Here is a 19,837-nt window from a genome sequence, read left to right as displayed (position 1 = left end):
TCCATTCCCTTCTGTAACTAAGCTTAAGGATGTTTAACTGAAGCAGTGCTTCCCTGTTTAAACACGATTCTTTCCCTCTCTCCCCCTCCCCCCGTTTTCTTCCTTGTGTCATTATGTAGGTCAGCCATTGTCAACCACTGTGCCATAGCACACTGGTGTGCTGCGAGGGGTCCCCAGGTGGGCCACAGGAATTTGGGGGAAGATCGTTTATTAATAGGGCCAATGGGAGATGTGAGCCCCCACTGACAGCACGGTGTGCCTTGTCAATTGTCCAAAACCTGATGGTGTGCCTTGACCATTTTAATGCCTTGTCAGTGTGCCATGAGATGGAAAAGGCTGAAAATCACTGATGTAGATGGTAGGACCCTCGGGGCAGAGGACTGCCTTTTTGCTCTTTGTAAAGCATCTGATGTTTTGTGTATATACTGATAGTGCTGAGGGAGCGCGATACCATAGTCTTTCGAGACTGAAGGTTGCCATCATGATAGTGCTGAATAAATCACAGGCCTACAAAAACAGCATTTTTTTATAGTTGCCAAGGAGATTGAAACGAAGTTAAGATATTTTTGGGGTGTTGAATCCAAAAATATGGCATCCGAGTTGCCCGATTGCCTCTAGTTTTGGGGGTACGGCATAGCCACCTTATATGCCGATTCAAGTGGCTTCCTCACAAAGAAGTGGCTTCAATCAGCATATAAGGTCTATGCTGTACCTCCCGAACTTAGAGCCAGCTGAGAGAAACCAATGCTATTTTTTGATTCAGCACCCCAAAAATACCCAAGAATATAATACTGACTTTTAAGGCAGCAGAATGTGTGTCGGTCTGTATAATAAGAAGCATTTCTGTGCGCATGTGTGTGAGCCCAAAGGTCTCACTGTGTTTGGTTCAGTAACAGTCACACCAAGTTTGCTTACATTACGTGTCTCTAGTCTTGTGAGGGATTATGCATATATAGAAGATTAAGATGGTCTGTTTGAAAGAAGGTAAGGAGTCAATCTCCGAGGATTGAGGGTGTTTGTTGTCATTTAATCCGGTCAGCATGACCGTGTGGGGAAGGGGGCTTCAGTCAGTGTGATCCAGTCTTTATTAAGTCGATACCCTCTCTGTGAGCATTCCCAAAGATACAGGTTTCAATTTTAAAAATCAGGTAACTAGACCTCAAGCCAAGAGATACACTTGAACGTATATGGGCAGGTTAACCAGATGTGCTCTTTTCCAGGACCATGTCCTCTTCTTTATTAGCCTCATGTCCTGGAAAAGAACTTAAATCCCTCCTTTTCCTTGTGAGCAGCCAGCACACAGCCTTCCTGGTATGAATAAATTCTATGTAATATAGTTTTAAATTTAATAATAAGCAAAACAGTGTTTAAATTGAACACATGAACGCAACTGTTACCCTGCATGTGCCCGATCTCGTCTGATCTCGGAAGCTAAGCAGGGTCAGGCCTGGTTAGTACTTGGATGGGAGACCGCATGGGAATACTGGGTGCTGTAGGCTTATACCGTAGTCTTTGGAGACTGAAGGTTGCCAACCATGAACTCAATATATGAGTGGTTTTCGCCTTTATTTTGTCATGTCCTACATTTTTCTCGGACGAACTTCATGCTGGGGTGCCTGTTCCTCTTTTGTGGTTAAGACATCTGGTCACCCTGTATAGTGGCAGTGCCTGGCAACTCAAGTTCTGGGTAGCTTTTGGTGCCTGGTACTGTGATGAGCAAAGCCAAAACATATCTGGTTAGAAAAGAGTCACTCTCCTGGTCACCTACGGCAGGTACAAATTCTCCCCAGGCGAATTTGCTCTGCAGAAGTTCTAGTCTGCATATGGCTTGGATTTTTCTTGCCATGAGGTTCTGACCTTTTTTGCTAGGCACGAAGGTTTAAACAGACCTGCCTTAACTCCCTTTGATGCTCTTTTTGAAACAGTTGAAAGGAAACTCGCGATGCCTGCGACTCAAAATCGACTTCTCAGTTTTTGTAATGAAACTGCGGCAGGGGTTTTTTTTTGCCCAGAACCAGAAGTTTCCTGTTGGGTGGTGGTTTCAAAGGAGTGATGATCAGGGTTTGTGGGCAGGTTCCTAAACTAGATTTAGACCGGACACGAGAGAGAATTTCTGCACTGTTGGAACTGTCTGGCTCTAGAACAACCTACCTCTTGCGGCAGTGGGCTTTTTTCTTGTTGGGGATGTTCAAGCAGAGGCCGGATGTCTGCCTGTCAGGAATGTTGTTGCAGTTGCCTGCACTGAGCAGGGTTTAGACTAAAACCTCCTGGTTTTAGAAGGTGGCTGCCTCAGAATGCCAGGTGCAAGAGACCAGGATGCAGGTCTCTTGTCTTGTGTACTGGGGGGGGGGGGGCACTGTGAGATACTGGATTAGATGAACCTCTGGCCTGATCCAGCGGGGCTCTTCTTCGGTTCTTCTCTGCAACGCGGGGATAATACTACCTCACATTGCTACTGGAATATCTGCAGCGTGGTTTGCTTACACAGGAAGCAGTATAGAAACGTGCGCCAACGGAGGCCACGGGTACCTTGATCGAGCCCGTCTCCCTGGGCTGACTGCTTCTCCCCTGCTTCTCTCCTGAAGCTTGCAAACCGGAGCACAAATGTCACTGGTTGACATTTCCTGGACAGAGTCGGGCTGCTTGGCCGCTTTCCAAAGACGGTGTGGCTGGACAGTCCTGCCCTGCTTGGTGTTTGTGTGTGTGTGTGTGGGGGGGGGGGGTCATAAATAGCAACGATGCAGCAGCTTCAGCATTTGTTTGCCCAGCCTCGTGTTTCTTGGAGATGGTTCTGCCAGGTTTCCATAGAAGTACACAATGCCTTCCGGGGACACCGCCTGGGTTGGGGTTTTTAAGAGGATTTTGGGGCCAGAGTGGCGTCCCTGGGAGCCTGAGTGTTCGGCGTATCGGCTGGCTTCCTCCCAAGTATGCCCACGCTGTAGCCTGGTGGACCACTGAGAATACTCTTGGCTGGATTTACCTGTCAGGTTTCTCAAAAACTCCTCGCTAAGCAGGGTCAGGCCTGGTCAGTACTTGGATGGGAGACCGCCTGGGAATACCGGGCGCTGTGGGCTTATACCATGATTTCGGAAGCTAAGCAGGGTCAGGCCTGGTTAGTACTTGGATGGGAGACCGCCTGGGAATACTGGGTGCTGTAGGCTGATACCATAGTCTTTCGAGACTGAAGGTTGCCAACCAACCTCTTCCTGTCCTGTGTTGAGCCACATGGCTTTTAGATGAAGTCTTGACTGACGCGCCCCTGTCCCCTCTCTTTTCAGGCGCACAATTGACGCATGGCTTGCTGCTGCCCTTGGCCAGGGGTGGATCTAGTGTTTGAGGGGGGCGGGCCATGAGCAGTAGATTAACTCCAGAGCTCAGGTCATCCAGGTGGGTAGACCTGGGCTCCTGGTTGAACTTGTTCTCTTGTCCGAGGTTTGCTGGGCAGGTAGAACTGGACTCCCACCCAGACATGGAACCCAGACCTACCTGCCAGGTAGAGCTGGGCTCCCAGTTGAACTGGCCTCCTTGGCCAAGGTTTGCTGGGTGGGTAGATCTGGGCTCCCCACTTACAACCTAGAGCTACTTGATGGGTAGACCAGGCCTCCCATTCTTCCAGGCAGGTAGACCTATGCTCCCAGCCATACTTGGCGATCATCCTTTCCCAACAGCAACAGTTGGGGGAAACATATCCATGCCCCCCCAGATCTGCCTTATAACGCTGGCACTGGGATTTTGGGGAGGGGTTTGAGCTGAGCCCCTTCCCACAAGCTGTCTTAATATCAAAGAGGCCATGTGTCCTGGCTGACGGCTATTTTTTCCTGGATGTCACTTGCTGCTGGGACAGGAGATGGATTTTTTTTTGCCAGCCTTGATACTCTGCAGGAACCACCCAAGTGTGTCATCTTCTGCAGCCAGTGCTTTTAAAGCAGAGTGTAATACAGACACCGTTTTGTGGGGTGGCCTCCCAGCCGTCCTAGGCCCACGTCGTTAAAAATTTTCCTCTTTCCCCACATCTCTGGGCTTGCAACCCCAAGTAACCTCCGTCACCTTGGATCTCTGTGTCCTTTTTCTCCTTGCTCGGATGTATTTTTTGGGTGGGTGGGTGAGTTCAGTGAGCCAAGCCTCAGCCCTCCGCGTAGGCCAGGAATCAGCTGTTTACCAGGCCTTGAGCGGACAAGGGATGCCTCAGTGGGGGAAACAAAGGAGCACTGTGTTGCTTTTCTTGCTGTTGTGTGTCAGCTCTCATGTGGTTCAGCTGGGGGGGGGGTGGAAAATAAGAGGGTAAGTGGCACCAAGCACAATACTGGCAGCCACATCCCCCCCCAATGTGTGATCATTGTCTATCTCTCCTGCCTTAGCCATCTCTGTTCCTCCTTCTTCCTTGATTCCCTCTTGTCCATTAGCATTTCGGAGACGTGGCCACGTTCGGTTCCTTTTCCGTGGTTTTAATTCTTTTTCCCTGTCACCATGTGGCTTTTTTGCAGCCCTTAAAAACATTGATCCGAGCATAGGGATCGACCGGGGGGGGGGGAAGAGCTTGTTGCTAAGGAATGAGTTTTGGGATGCGGTGTGCCAGCCCAGCTGGGAAGGGATTTGATGTGGGAGTACATGGGTATGCGCTCATGCGCTCGCTTGGGGGCTTTGCTTTCCGGGAGGTGGAATTCCATTTGGAGAGCGTTTCTGGTCATGTGGCGGCAGCGATGGTGGGGCCGTTCGGGAGCGGGTTTTCAGGGGATGTTCGCTCTTTTGTCGCACCCAAGAACGAGGCGAAAGAATGCGTGTTTTCTAAAGGGCGAAGGAATTCGTCCTGGAAAGCTGCCCTCGCCGTTACAGAACCGAGGCTTGTTTGTCATAGGCTGGAGCGCATGATTGCTGTGGCCAGGACCTCCTGGTGCCCCTGGTGGCGGTGTGCCAAATCCTGCTTGCACCAGCATCTGCTCCTCCCCCTCTCCGGCTCCCCCAGCGAACAAAACTCTACCCTACCCTGCTCTTCCCCTCCACACTTCCTCTCCTCTTTTCCAGTCCAGGAAGTATGGGGGGGGAAGGTTAAAGGGCACCCCTGCCAATCTGCTGCCCTGAGGCAGCCTCATGGACGGGCCGGGCCGTGACAAGACAGCCGTTGTAGTGGCTGCTGAATATCCATGAGCCTTCCAGCGCTCTGTGAACTCAGCCCTTAAAATCTGAGCAGGTGAGCTGTCCCAGAGCCTTACCTGAGACAGGTGGAATTCTACCACCTCTATAAATGATGCACACTTGCATAATTTTGTTTTGCTTGCCGTGGGGAGCAGCGAGAAAACTATGCAGGCCAGCTGCTCTTTGGCCGCACCTCCTTGGCCCAAGCACTGGACAGGCAGTGTTCAAGCATGTCTTTGCAACCACAGGACCTAGAAACTTGATCCCCTATTGAAAACTGAGATTCTCAAACTGAGTTGGGCACTTAGTGTTGCTTTCTGTTGTCTTCTCTCCCCCCCACCCCAATGAGCTTCTGCAGAATCTCAACAAATGCACATTCCTAATTCCAATCATTTGCTTTACACAGTTTCTTTTCAGGGTTGCTGGGGTCTGGGTGGTGCTTGTGGGTTCTCCAGAGGTGGTGGCCTTGTTCAGAAGCTTGGCCCAACATCTGATTCTCTGTATTTTGACAGAGGGACATGAACATCTCAGAAAAAACAAAAAACTGTTATTCAGGGCTGGCATCCAAGAGGCAACGGCCTCAGGCAGTGAGTTTGCCTCTCTGGATTAGGGGTGGTAAAGGAAGTGTGGAGGAGAGGGGGTGGGCTAGAGTGTCTGGAGGAGAGGAGAGTGGTTGGCTAAAGTGTCTCCTCATTTTTTTCCATTTGGGGAGCAAGAAGAAGGGCCGAGACAGTCTGATGCACTAACTCAGGGACGGGGAGGAAGAGGTCTCGAGGGTCTGGGCTGGGGCTCGCTGTGGACCGATTCTCTCGTGTCTCTTGGTTTGCGAGCAAAAGATTCTGAGGAGCGCAGAGTGGGGCAGCGTGGAGCTAAACGCATTTTGTGGCCCCATATTGTGCCTCTGTGCTTCCTTGCCAGTGAGGAATTCTGTCTCCCACAGGCTGGTCTGCAGCTCATTTTTGTCTTCCCCTTCCGTCCGTCTGCATCAATGAAATTGCTTTCATGCCTGGAGTTCCTGTGTCCTCACTGAGGCACGCTTCCCGAGATCCATTTTCAATAACAGCTGGGGGTAGTTCCCCCCCCCTTCTCCCCTGGGACCAGAGAGAGGCGGCAGGGAGAGAAAGCCAGCCCAATTATGTTGCAAGCTTTTCCAGAGCCATGGAACTGCTTGTGGCCAGAGCTTGATGTTTGATCTGTGATTGCTCTAGTACGGTCTCTGTGCTTTGTTTCCCTCTCTCTGCCCTTTCTTTAAAACCCACCTTTATTCCATGAAAATTTCGCTATTCCCCAAAAGTCATATAACTGTGAGATGCTTCCTTCTTCCCCTCCCCCCTCCCAAAAATTCATTTTTTAGACATGTGGTTCACTCTGTATCCGCAAGGATCCAAGGTCATGTGGCTCCTTCCGAGTTCCCAAATGTCCAGTGGCGTCTACTTTGGTGGTCTGCAAGTTGAGGTCCTATGCCATCTAGGACTTTAAAGGTCCTCATTGGACGTTGTTAAAGGTCCAGGAGCCCTAAGGTTGAAAGGCTGGTCACCCTGTGCTTTACACCATCCTCACTCATGTTATTCATTTCAAAGTGGTGACCTCATTGGACCTTGTTAAAGGTCCAGGAGCCCTAAGGTTGAAAGGCTGGTCACCCTGTGCTTTACACCATCCTCGCTCATGTTATTCATTTCAAAGTGGTGACCCACAGCACAACACTCAAGTGATTACATAATTCTGGCCCCGATCCCTGGCACAGACAGCAGGTTCTGGGGTTGAAACCCAGCTGGCTGAATCACCTTGCCGTCATCGCGACATGAACTTGCCATTCCCGCAAGCCTGCTCAGATGCCCACAGGAGAGGCAGGTACTAATTAGCTTAGCGAACATTGCAATCCCAAGCCCTAGTTCCACAATAACCTGAATAGAGCACTTGTATCAAGTCCCAGTGGCCTGTGAACGCTGTACAGAGTTGAAGGTCACAGCCCAGGTGGAGCACCAGTGCACTGCTTTGAAACTATGCACAGATGTTTGTGCATAATGTTCTTTCTCTTCCTGAGCTGGCTGGCTCCTGGATTCGGTGGGTTGTCCCCCCCCCCCCCCCCCGCTGCTGGGATTTTGGCTCTGTGTGCAACTAGATTGCCAAGGCTCCGGCCACATGCCCCATTTTTCAAATTCTTTCTTGCAGCTGCGGGCCCGCTTCTCATCTTCTTGTCCCTTGGTGGCAACGCAGGAAAAAAATTGTGGTTTCGGTTCTTCGACGCCAGGCCGCGCGTTGATGTGTGTGGTGGGCAGGATGCTCCTGCAGGGGTGGGAAAGATCCGCCTCGCCTTTTGACTTGGGAGGGACAGACCGGGTGACAACTGAATCTGGGATGCCGAGTCCCCTTAAAAGAAATTCAATGCACGTGTGTCGTCCGTGTTGCAATGTGTCATGGCTGAACAAAGTCAGAGACTTTTGGGAGGGAGCGCAGGAGGGGAGAGCTTCTTTTTCACAGGTGTTCTCAGTTTGGGAAGTCAACATCTCTCAGCACTGTGGGTAAAACACTCCAGAATGTTCCTGCCGAAGGAATGACTGCAGTCTGCAGTCTGCTTTCAGTGCAGGCTTGGGGCTCTTGGGTTTCTGTGCGAGCGATAGACTTGGCTTCCTTGGCAGCCGGATTTGGCACACGGCAACCTTGCACAGTCACAGTTGGCAGACCTTTGGCACTGGTGCTGTTCACCCTTATGGCTCTGGTGCAGAAAGGGTTTGGCCGACCTGGGAAAGGGGCAGAGAGACAGAAAGAGCCTCCTTAGCTCTGATCGAGGCCTCGCCAAGAGTGAGTCATCTCTCTTGCAGAGAAGTCATCCGACAGGTTTTGTTCCGGGTGGCACCTCCGACTTGTGTCCCTAGCAACGGATCCGTATTTCCGTATTAGATTGTTGTGTCTTCTTGCGAACTGTGGTGATTTGCTCTTTGTTTAGTGTTGTGCGCTGGGAAGTGATGCCTGCAGGTATTTTTGTGGATGCAACAAAGGGGCTGGCACATAAGCGATCGGGATTCTTGCCTTTTCCTACCTGACGTTGGCCAACCCACTTGTTCTGCTCCTTCTTTCCTTCCAGGCTGAGTGGAGGGAGACGTGGGGTCTTCCCTCCACGTGGGGAGAGTGGCAGAGGGACAGCGTGTACCCAGTTGGAAGATGACAGGAGAGGAAATGAGGCAGAAAGCAGGGGTGCTATGGGGGGGAGGACAGGCAGATGAGTCGGGAGCTGTTGGGAGAGTTAGAACAAAAGGAAACTTCTTTACCCAGTGCAAGGGAGTGGGCAACAGGATGCAGGCGTCTTGTTGCCTTGTGTGCTCCCTGGGGCATTTGGTGGGCCGCTTTGAGAGACAGGAAGCTGGACTAGATGGGCCTTAGGCCTGATCCAGTGGGGCTGTCCTTATGCGTGAGAGGGACCCACTGAAGATGGGGGGCTTGGTCAAAGCGACCCCTCTAAAGTCTCATATGGGGTTGACCTAATCTAGAACCCTTAGGCCTGGCGGCTGTCCATATTGTGCGGGACGAACAAAATTGTGGCAGCCACTTCTGGGTCCTGGCGTGTCTGTTGAAGACCCCGGATTTCAAGAACGTTGCACAGGTGCTTGATGCCCAGCTCCACCAAAGAGGATTCTGGGGTGACTTTAGGGTGCAGATGAGCTTCTGCTCTCCTGGTGGGGGCACATGGAGGGTCTCAATGCCCACCACGGGTGACTGGCATAACTGGAGAACAGAAGACCTCCTTTTTTCATTCCCCGGCAAACGGCTCTGTGCTGGCCGTCAAGTCTTCCTCTCCAGCAGAGACCATTCTTGCATTTTCCTGCTTCAGCTGTTTACCGGGTCACCACGCTCTGGGGTGGGACTGAGGGGGGGAGCCAGGACGGGAGAGAAGCGGCTGCGTTTTCCGATTGGCTGCTCTGTGCACAATGCCGCCATGAATGGAGGACACAGTTCACTGACCCTGCTGTGCTGTGCGCTTTCCGGCTCAGTAGCCTGTTGTCGGTGCCCCGAGGCGTGCTTTCTCCCAGCCTTGGAGAGCTGACCCAAGATAACACCCTCCGGCTCCAGCTGAATTCTTGTGTTCAGAGGAGGACAAATGCTGTCAGTTCTTGGGAGCCCAGCGTAGGCATAGATGAGAAGAGGGTGGCACAGAAACGGCCCCTGCAACCAGCTGGCAATATGAAGCCTCCAGATCTTCCAGGCCTGATATAAATAGTGGATGTCTCTGGTCAACAGGGCAGCAGCCTCTACCTGCCTCTTTAGTTCCTTATAGGAAGTATAGGCGTCCCCCAGTATCCGCGATCTCCGGTTAGCCATGGTTCCCTGCATCCCATTACCTTTGTCTTAAGTTGATTGCTTCCCCCCCCAAGTGATAAGGTGTCTGGCTATAACAAACGCTATAAGCAAAAAGCTTCTGGCAAGACTAGAAGGGAGTATAAGAGTGAGTGTTAACCACCTACTTCCTGTTTGCCCTTCATCTCCTTTCTAGACTGCCTGCCTGCTTGTCTTGTCATAGAGCTTTTTGCTTATAGCAGTGTTTCTCAAACTGTGGGTCGGGACCCACCAGGTGGGCCGCGAGTCAGTTTCAGGTGGGTCGCGTAGCACCCAGCTCAAATGCCGTTGAAAATACAGGGCTCTCCCAGTGGGAGAGAGGCCAGGTGCTTTGCCCAGAACAGGTGGGAAGATGGGACACTGGAAAGGAGGGAAGGCTGTGTGGTTGGAGAAGGACCCAGGTCTGTGTTGTGCTTTGACTTCTGAGCTGGAATGTTTGAATTCCAAGCTACATAAAACAACAGCACAAGCACACTACGTAATGGGCCTTTTGTCTGATTGTGGCTTGAGTTTGAAGCCTAAATGGATGATGTCACTCCCTGCCGTGACATCACTTCCAGATTAATGACATCACTTCCAGTGGGTTTTGACAGGCAGTCATTCTAAAAAGCGGGCCCTGGTGCAAAAAGGTTTGAGAACCATTGGCTAATAGCGTTTGTTAAAGCAAGACACTTAATTGCTTCCCGGACTGGGCTGTGGAGATAGGATTCCCCCTGATCCGCGGTTCCCGGTATCTGCAGCGGGTGGCAGGATCTTATTGCCCGCAGATACCCGGAGACACCCGCACAGTGAAATTTTGGGCTCAATCCAAACACACCTCGGAGTAAGTCCCGTCGAACTCGGAGAACTGACTTCTGCATAGGGCTTGCTGCAAATCGGTGAATGTTTTAATTGATCTATTCCAGAAAGTTTTGCAGCCACGGGCCGCCGCTGTCTCCTCGCTCGCCGTAACCCAGCCACATGTGTGGGCCGGCCGGCCTGGCTGCGCTGCACACGGCCCACGTTAGGCTCATCCATAGAGGCGGCAGGATGGCGAGATGCATAGCTGCTGGTGATCTCAGAGAATTGTTTTGCTGGCAGGCTGCTTGTGCCAAGAGCTTAGGAGGGAGGGAGCCAGTTCTGAAGCCTGCTGCACTTTCATCCCCTGAATTCCAGCACCGCAGGCGGGGAGCCGTTTCCCAGAATGAGTGTCTTCAAGCTGGAAGCTTGACAGGAAGATATTCTTCCAGGGGATGTGCACATTTAACTCCTTGCGCCTAGTCCTGTACGTGCTCGTGCCTGCTCTGCGACGAGATTTGAGCTTTCAGTTAAATGGAGTGCAATTGATGTGCCTCTTCGCTTAGTCAGCGGGCGTGTGGTGAAGGTCACAGATGGGGGGAGCGAAGGAATGTGTGTCTCTTGGATTACCCTGTTTGCAGCATTCCTGGGGGGAGCAAAATTGTGGCTGGCTTCTATGGTACTCCCAGTGGCTCTATATCAAACCATGGGTCAGTACCCCCTGGGCGGGTTGTGAGTCAATTTCAGGTGGGTCATGCGTCAATTTCAAGTGAGTCAATTTTCAGGTGGGTAGCACCTAGTTTAGCTGCCACTGAAAAGACAGAGCCGAACATACAGAGCTGCTCGGCAGGGCGTGCTCCTGGTGAAGGAGAGGCCTGGTACTTTGCCCCAAATAGTAGGAAAGATGGGACACTAACTAGAAAGGGGGCGAGGACTGTGTGGTTGGAGAAGGACCCAAGGCTGCCCTTCTGCCTTGGCTTCCAAGCTGGCATGTTTGAATTCTGAGCTATGCAAAATAACAACATGAGCGCATGGGCTAATCTGACCTTTGGCTAATTGCAGCTTAGGTTTGAAGCCTAAGTTGACGATGTCACTTCTAGCCATGACATCACGTCCAAGTTAATGACATCACTTTTGGTGGGTCCCGACAGATAGTCATTCTCAAAAGTGCTAACAGGTTTGAGAACCACTGTGCTATAGAATGTATTTAAAGGGCAGCATTCTAGGCCTTAATCCTTGCAAAGGGAAACTTGGAAGGGGGAGAAGAATTTGGTTTGTTGCAACCAAAAGCAGAAAACCTTTTTGCTGTGTCGGCGGAGGGTCGGTCGGGATTTCTTTTTCCCCCGGCTGGTCACCGCTGCCCCTCGAGTGGGCCTTGAAAAAGGAAGCCAGCCAAATATTTGAAATAATTGAGTCATACTCCAGCTTGTGTTTGGAACTCAGAGCTCAAATTCCTAATCCTCTGCCTTGGTCAGTGACTAATTCTTTGTCTTACTTTACTGGCAAGCCACAGCGTTGCCTTGAAGGGGGGGGGGTAAAAACAAACTAACTCCACGTTTGAAAAGCGTGCCTGTCCGCCGCTTTTGTCTCCTGGCAAAGTGGGGTGGGGAGAAGAAATTTCCTTGGTTTCCTGTTGAATCTGGGCTGGGTGTTGTTATTAAGCTGATCTCTCTTGAACAGCAATAGGGAAGAGTAACATTCAAAAAATCAATGCGTTCTCTTGTGTGTTGCGTGAGCTTCAATTTCTTCTCCAGGGAAGAGAAATATTTTCATTGGTCTGTTCTAATTGTTGTCTGCCTTCACCCGCCTGTCGGTAATGCGCCTCTTCTTTCTCCTTCTCCCTGAATTGAAGAAGGAACGGAGCTGAAGAGGAAGCATGGGAGAGTAGAGTGGTGGGGTAGAATGTCTGAGAGCCGCTCCTCTCCTCCACACTTCCTTCTCAAATTCAGGGAGCAGTAGCAGAAGCCATAGAGATGGAAACTGGTACACCTGGGGAGATGACAACCATTTGGCACAGTGCTGCAGGTTTCCAGAGGTCTTAGCCCTGCCCGGTGCAAGCCTAGTTCTTGGGTCAGCATGCATCAGAAATCCAAGGGATGATATCCCTGCTGATATCCCTTAGTATGCTTGGTGTTCTACAGAGCTTTGTAAAAAAGAAGAGGTCTTGGCCCGCAAAGAGCTTCCAGTCCAAAACAGAAGTGTGATGCAGTGTTTGGTTGACCTCCTCAAGCCTGCTGTGTGACCCCCCTGTCACTCTTTTCCACCCCACTCTCCCTCCTGTAACAAAACCCTTAAGAGGCTTTTTGGACAGTATTCCTTGAGCTCCCAGGCAGGAAGGAAGGCAGAGCTGAAGCAATTTCCTGCTGCTATTGTGTTAAAGGATGAGGGCCATTAGTTCTGGGGCTGAGGTGGAGGGGGGCATCTGTGTGGTGTGGCTCTGCCCCCTTCCTTGCTTGGCAGTGTTGCTTATCCAGAATTTGGGGACCAGAGCTCCTCTCTGCCAGACTTTGCTCTGTGCCCACCCAGGGGCTTGCTCCTTGGGAATCATCACCGCTTGCCCCGGACCTGTTGTGTCACCACTTCAGGAGACCCCAGTGGTGGTGGTCTTGCCAAGAGCCAGGACCTTCCTGAAATTGCAGCATGCCACATGGGGCCAGACTAGCAGCTTATGTGTGCCAGCACCCAGATTCTAGCAGTAGCTAACCAGGCCTAAACCTACCAGCTGGCTACAAAGAAGGTAGTCCCCCCGGCCACCCCACTATTTGTCCCTACTACATGCTAATCTGTGGAACTCCTTACCACAGGATGTGGTGATGGATCTGGACTAGATACCTTTTAAAAGGGGATTGAACAGATTTGTGGATGAAAAACAAATTGGTTCTATTACGCATTTATTTCTTAATTCTTGGTACAAATTCTCCCGATTGGGAGGGTGGAGCGTAAAGTAAAACTCAGTTTGGTCACCATCGTCTACACGGAAAATTATGACAAAATGCACAAAGTGTTTTTTGTTTGTGTGTGTGTTTTTGTTTTTGTTTTTTTGCTATTGGGTTGTTCCTGTTTTGGAAAGGGGGAGGCCTGCAAAAAACTTCTCCTTTTTTTTTTTTTAAGGTTTCGTCCTACAAGAAAACAGACAGCTTTCTTTGAATTGAATGGGGGGGACGGGACAGGAGACTGAGTTATATTTGATGTTACCAGTTCAGTGAGTCATTGCGGTTCTGGCTTATGTAAGAGTTTTTCTGCCTGTCTCTCTGGGTGGAATCAATCCCGGGACTGGGGTGGCAGCTGAATATTTGCTATTATTTTATTAGCCCATTTTAAGTGTTCAGGTCACACAGGTTTACATGATCACCTCCGTCTTGACGCGAGCCATAGAAATTGCTGCGCTGATCAGACCAGAGTTTGTGTTGGCAGCTATGTGGATTCCTCGGGGAAACTTGTAGCATCTCTAGTAGTAGTAGTAGTAATAACTGGGTATTTATATACCACCTTTCTGATCATCTGATTACTCGTGAGAATGGATGATGGCCGGATCCCAAAGGATCTCCTCTATGGAGAACTCGTGCAAGGAAAGCGCCCTACAGGTAGACCACAGCTGCGATACAAGGACATCTGCAAGAGGGATCTGAAGGCCTTAGGAGTGGACCTCAACAAGTGGGAAACTCTGGCCTCTGAGCGGCCCACTTGGAGGCAGGCTGTGCAGCATGGCTTTTCCCAGTTTGAAGAGACACTTGGCCAACAGTCTGAGGCAAAGAGGCAAAGAAGGAAGGCCCACAGCCAGGGAGACAGACCAGGGACAGACTGCACTTGCTCCCAGTGTGGAAGGGATTGTCACTCCCGGATTGGCCTTTTCAGCCACACTAGACGCTGTTCCAGAACCACCATTCAGAGCGCGATACCAGAGTCTTTCGAGACTGAAGGTTGCCAATGGGGGGGGGGATTACTCCTCTGACTTTAGGTGGTAGACTTCTCCAAAACAATTTTGTTATCACGGCTGCTAGCTGTTGGTGGAGCCATCTCCCTGTCTTAACCAATACTCTTCAAAAAATAATCGCTGTCTAAGGTTATGGCTATCACCACCATCTTCTGGCAGTGAATTCCCTAGACTAGTTTCCTATTGTGTACACCTTCCTTTAAGGTAGTCTTGTATCATTAGTCAACCCTATCATCAGTCAACCCTATTCAAGTTGGAAGATAGGGGGGGACTGAGGCTAAGAGATAGCGGATTGCCCAGAGCCATCGATTGAATGTTTGGCTTTGGTTAGATTTGAACCTGGGGCATTGTCAGTTTTGCTGATAAGCCCCCTGTTACATCAGCTGTCTGAGGGACAAGATTTAATTAACAAGTCTCACTTTCTATTATCTCAACTCGCAAGCACTGAAAACACACATGGGGGATGTGGACTTCTCTTTTGATGATCTTGGCTTTCACCCTTTCCCCCCCAAAAAGCAAGTTTCTAGTCCTTAAGGGCTGTGAAAATGGGTTCTAAAGCATGGGGGAGTGCCTACTGAAATATCTGCCCAGGGAGGACTAAAAGTGGATTGTCCTTTTTTTGTTTTTCTCCTGTTTTCTTGGCTTCTGGCGCTATTTACAGCTGATGTCAGGTCACGGTGTCCGCGGAGCGTTTTTGTGCATTCTGAAATTGCCGTAGCTGTAGTAACAGCCCCCGGGAAGCCTGCAGCTGTGTAGTAACAGGGACAAGAAGGTGATAATTACGCTGATGGAGGGCGATGGAAGCTGTGACTCATTCTGGGCGGCAAAGCTTTTTCGATGCCAGCGGGTGGGGAGGTGTCAGAGAAGTGCGAGCTTGTGGGTCTTCCACATTCTTGCTCCGGAGTACGCTTGCTATGTCGACGATGAGGCTTGAATCTGTGGCAGGTCCTCTGAACCCACTACCTTGGTGTCTCTCACCTCATGGGCTCTGCACCAGAATTTGCATCTACTGCAGAGTGAAACCGAATGGCCACGTTTAGCAAGCGCATATGTGGTACAGTCCTCGCAGGATCTCTGCAGACCGTTCACAGAGGGCGGTGACATGCTGAGACTGACTTCTGGCTGGCCCTCCCTTCTTCTCGACATGCCAGGTTTTCAGGTGCAGGAAAGGGTCGGCACCTGGACCTCTTTAAGTGGGGCCGTGTCCACTTTGCCTCCGTGAAGTCCCCACTGACTTCTGCATTGATTCCTAGCAGCAACAAGATTTCCTGCTCGGAATAATTCCCCTATTGAAACACAGCCTCTCTGATCACCACTGTTGCCCGCAGGTTAATAATATATCATTATTTGCATTTGCCAATAGAGTGCTGGCTAATGGTTCCTTAAGTGGCACCCCTTGCAAGTCCACAATTGTGTGTTATTTGTTTGCTTTCAGGATACAATGGCTCTGTCAGGAAGCCATATCTCTTTCATCCGTTGTTTTATGAAGCCTAGATCTAGGGCTGGGTTGCCGATGTCAGCTGTTGCATCCAGGAATCTTAATTAGATTCCTTAATTAATCAATGAATTATAATTAGATGTCACCTTCCCTGCAGGTTATGCTTTGCAAGCGTTTGTAAGCAACACAGACAGGTCCCTGCCCTATGGAGCTTACAGTGTACAGGAGGGGTGGATATGAATCATCTGGACTACCCCACGAGTGGGCCAAATTTGCCCCAAGCTGGGATCTGCTTTGGAGAGTGGAACTTCACCATTCTTGTTTTGGGGGAGATATTCATCAGTCTAGGTCCCGGTTCTGGGTTTGAAACTTGCTGGGCTCTTGTTCTGAAATATACTGCAGGCCTGCAAGAGCTGCTGGCTGAGACTTCCCTCCCTCTCTCCCTCCCTCTGCTAAATGGTCCTTGCATGAGAGATGCCAAGTAGCTCTTACAAGGGCTTGCGGCTTCGATGGCACTCAGACTCAGGAAACCCTCCAAGGTGAACTTTTTGCCCTCTTTTAACGCGGGGCTATTAAGCTCTCCAGGAGAAATTGTGCAGTCACTTTGCACAAGTGGAAAATTGCCTTTGCCAAAACAACCCGCCATTCTCTGTGCGCTCTGAAAATTGGGAGGTCCTTTAGGACAGCAAGTAATTGCGGCAGGAATGAGAGAGGCTCAAATCTCTGTTTGGCACCCATAGGTTGTTTTTCCCCCCCCCAAGTGGTATCGTCAAGTGGCAGCCTGAATATTGTACATTTCCGACTGGGGGCCTGATCCTGATCTCTCAAAGCCTGATCCAGCAAGCAAGAAATGCTTGAGGCTTTCCACAGCATGAAAGAAGGACTTGTTTTGCCCTGAATTGGGACTGCAGTCTTGGCCAAAATTTCTTCCCCGCAGCACTGCCCCATTGCATCTCTCAGTGAGGTTGTGCAAAGGAGATGTACAAGGTTGGCCATCACACTGGGAAAATGAAAATGAAATAGAAACATCACCTTGCATAATAGCAGCGTAAAAGGACTGGTGTAACACAGCAGCTAATATTATTATTCCATTATATAAATTGATGATAAAGCCAGATCTGGTATGGGATGCAGGTGTCTTGTGTGCTCCCTATTGGGCCACTGTGAGATCCAGGAAGCTGGACTAGATGGGCCTTTGGCCCGATTCAGCAGGGCTCTTCTTATGGTTAAGAGACTGAGCGGGAAGTCTAGGATCCTCTGTCGTGAGCTTGCGTGGTGGCCATAGGCAAACCACTTCCTCCTCCACCTGCAATATGGGGATACTTCTTCTTGCCTCATGGGGTTTTGTTAAGATATGACTTGGGGGCATTATTGCAAAACTAGAAAATGCTATACCTATTGCGGCTGTCCTGAGTAATAGCAGGGTTTATTTATAGCAGCTTCCTTGGTGACTTTTAAGTGAAGGTTCTTAACCAGTGAAAGTGATAAGTGCCAAACTCTATATCTCCCCTGTCCGGTATTCAGAGATCTACTGCACCGGAATATGAAGGTCCCGTTCTCTTTCTTAGGCATTGCTAAAGCTTTTCATGTGAATCTGTCCCCTCCCCTTTCTATAGCCTTCTGAGCTGGGGGTCTTCACCCCTTTTGGCGTCATCTCTGATGTGCAGAGATGAAATCCTAAATTCTTTGCCCAAGGGGAGCTCGTTTTTGTGACCCAGTAAACTAGGCTGAGCAAAATGTGCATATTTTTATCCCCTTCCTTTGTGTAACTAATTCTGTTATTAGATGCCCCGTGTTCACTCCTGACTCCAAGCTCAGTTTTTTTAACCCTAAGAACGTAAGAAGGGTCTAGTTGGATCAGGCCAAAGGCCCATCTAGTCCAGCTTCCTGGATCTCACAGTGGCCCAACAGATGCATCAGGAAGCGCACAAGACAACAAGATCCCTGCCTATGGTTTTGAGAGCAGGCTCTTCTCACCTTTGCCACCTTAAGGACTAGAAGCTTGTGTCTTGTGTTTTAATTTTAAATTAAAACCGCTCAAGATTCTCTACCCAGTGCCAAATTCTGCGTGTGGCTGTGTTCGCAATTGCGCAATCTTGGGCAGCCCCACCACTTTCCCTCCGTTTAAAAATATTGTTGCAGGTGCTGAGCTGGGATGCCCAGCTGCCTGTATTCCTGTTTTGTTTGGCTTCCTAGAAATGTAGGGAGGACATGCATGGTCAGCAGAAACAGGGGGTGGGGGGTGGGGAGGAGAAAGCTGGTGGGGAGGGAGGCTGAAACCGAGAATCAGCAATTAGGAGAGAAAATTCCTCTGATCGTGTGATTGTCTCTGTCTTGTGTTGCACGTCAGTCGTGTCACTTTGGGCTTTCTGGCTTTTTTCACCCTTGGTCTTGTGACTCCCAGCTTGTTGCCCCAATCAGCAGTCAAATTATGAATGGGGCTGAGCTGGTTTCTCCAAAACACAGAAAGGGAAGGAAGTGAACGTCTCCGTCAGCAAGTTTGGGGCATCTCTCCCCCCCCCCCACTTCTGACCAGAGACCTCGTGAGCTGGGGCTGACTCCAGAATTGCCGTGTCAACTTTCCATTTCTGCTTCAGTGTTCCCTTTGCGCATCACGTGCTGATTCAGCGTGTTGTCACTCCGAGGTGTCTTTATTAATAGCACATAGACACTTGGGTGGAAATCGGTGGGGAACAAGCCGCAGAATGAAACTCTTTGCTCATTAATGTACGCTGCATGTTTCCGGCCAGCGTTAGTTGTGCAAGGTGGTGTGTCAGCTTGTTCTGAATGGTGGATTTTTGCCACCGTTGTGTCTTCCCCGTCAGTCACGTGCTTCTGGTTTGCAAGGACGAGGTGGAGAGAAGCCGAGGAAAATAGGGGGGCTGCAAATAGAGGGGCAGCCAGGGATCAAGGACGAAGAGCTGTTGGGGAGTCTGAGGAATATGAGGCAGGGCGTTGGGGTTGGCCTAAGACCCTCGGGCAGCTGAGGTGGCAGAACAAATGCCAGCAGTGTTCCAGCACCTGCCACCTCTGCTCTGTTATAAAAGGAAATGGGGAAATGAGGGTGGTGTAGGGAGGAGAGGGGAATGGTCTCTTTGGAGACACTCTAGCTGACTACTCCCCTGTCCTCAGCACTTCCTGTGTTCCCCTTTTCCTTTTTGAGTCAAGGAGCAGGAGAGCTGATGGAGAAGGGCAGAGCCTGCAAATCAGTCCTGAGTTGGCCTCAAGGACAGGAGCACTGGAACCATGTCTAACCTCTATAGGACGCCTGCTATTTCCCCATGCGTTGCTCATAAGAACATAAGAAGAACATCAGGCCACAGGCCCACCTAGTCCCAGCTTCCTGCATCTCACTGTGTCCCACCAGAGATACCTCAACGGACCTTGCGCTTGGCATTCTGCAGCTCACATTGCCAAATCATGTATAAAAAGGGGCAGGAACCCGAAAATGGGGAATCTTCAGTGGTTCTCAAACCTTTAAGCACCAGGACGCACTTTTTAGAAGGACGATCTGTTGGGACCCACTGGAAATGATGTCATTAACCTAGAGGTGATGTCATGGCTGAAAGTGACATCACTAAGCAGGAACATACGTATTTAACACTCTCCATATGACAAAATCAAATCAATTAAATTAAAAGTTTGCAATAAATATAAGTTTGAAAAGTTATTTAAAAGAAAGAAGAACCCCCCCTATCTCTCCCAGAAAGTTGCTGATCTATTTAGAGAAAATTCCCCAAATCTCAAAAGGTTGCAGTCCTAGCCACACTTACCCAGAAGTAAACCCCATTGACTATTAAAAGCACATATATGGTAGCCTGTTCAAAATACACAACTGTCACATTTCCCCAAGTGCTGTCACATCCCATAGTAGCATTGAGTCTCTCCGTTGGCATCCTTCAGTCTCGGAAGACTACGGTATCGCGCTCTGAATGGTGGTTCTGGAACAGAGTGTCCTCTCCAGTGTGCGAAGCCTGGGTAAAGTAGATATGGAGGACAGGCTGTTACCCATGCAGCAAATCCCCCCTCTCCACGTCGCTGAAATGGTCCAATGGAAAGGCAGAGGCCAATACGGTTGGTTCCAGCGGCGTTGCAGGAGTTGCCAGAACGTGACTGTGTTCAGCCATGAACTGCCTCAGGGACTGGCTCCAGATTTTGCCTCGAGGTTGACTCCTGAAGCCTTTTCCATATCTGGATGTAGCCACAAGGCAGTGGAGGTTTGG

General features: G+C 50.2%; 1 protein-coding gene and 1 pseudogene across 3 annotated transcripts in view; both read left to right on the top strand.

The window, feature by feature from the left end:
- The window catches only part of RALGDS (ral guanine nucleotide dissociation stimulator), a 71,121-nt gene that overhangs the window by 27,871 nt on the left and 23,413 nt on the right, over window positions 1–19,837 (top strand). The window lies entirely within an intron of this gene.
- Window positions 1,383–1,499, top strand: LOC136635674 (5S ribosomal RNA; annotated as a pseudogene).

Source organism: Tiliqua scincoides, chromosome 16 (genome assembly GCF_035046505.1).
Source record: "Tiliqua scincoides isolate rTilSci1 chromosome 16, rTilSci1.hap2, whole genome shotgun sequence".
Classification (NCBI taxonomy): domain Eukaryota; kingdom Metazoa; phylum Chordata; class Lepidosauria; order Squamata; family Scincidae; genus Tiliqua; species Tiliqua scincoides.
Note: the sequence above shows the minus strand (reverse complement) of the source record. Positions and strands in the feature narration are given on the sequence as shown.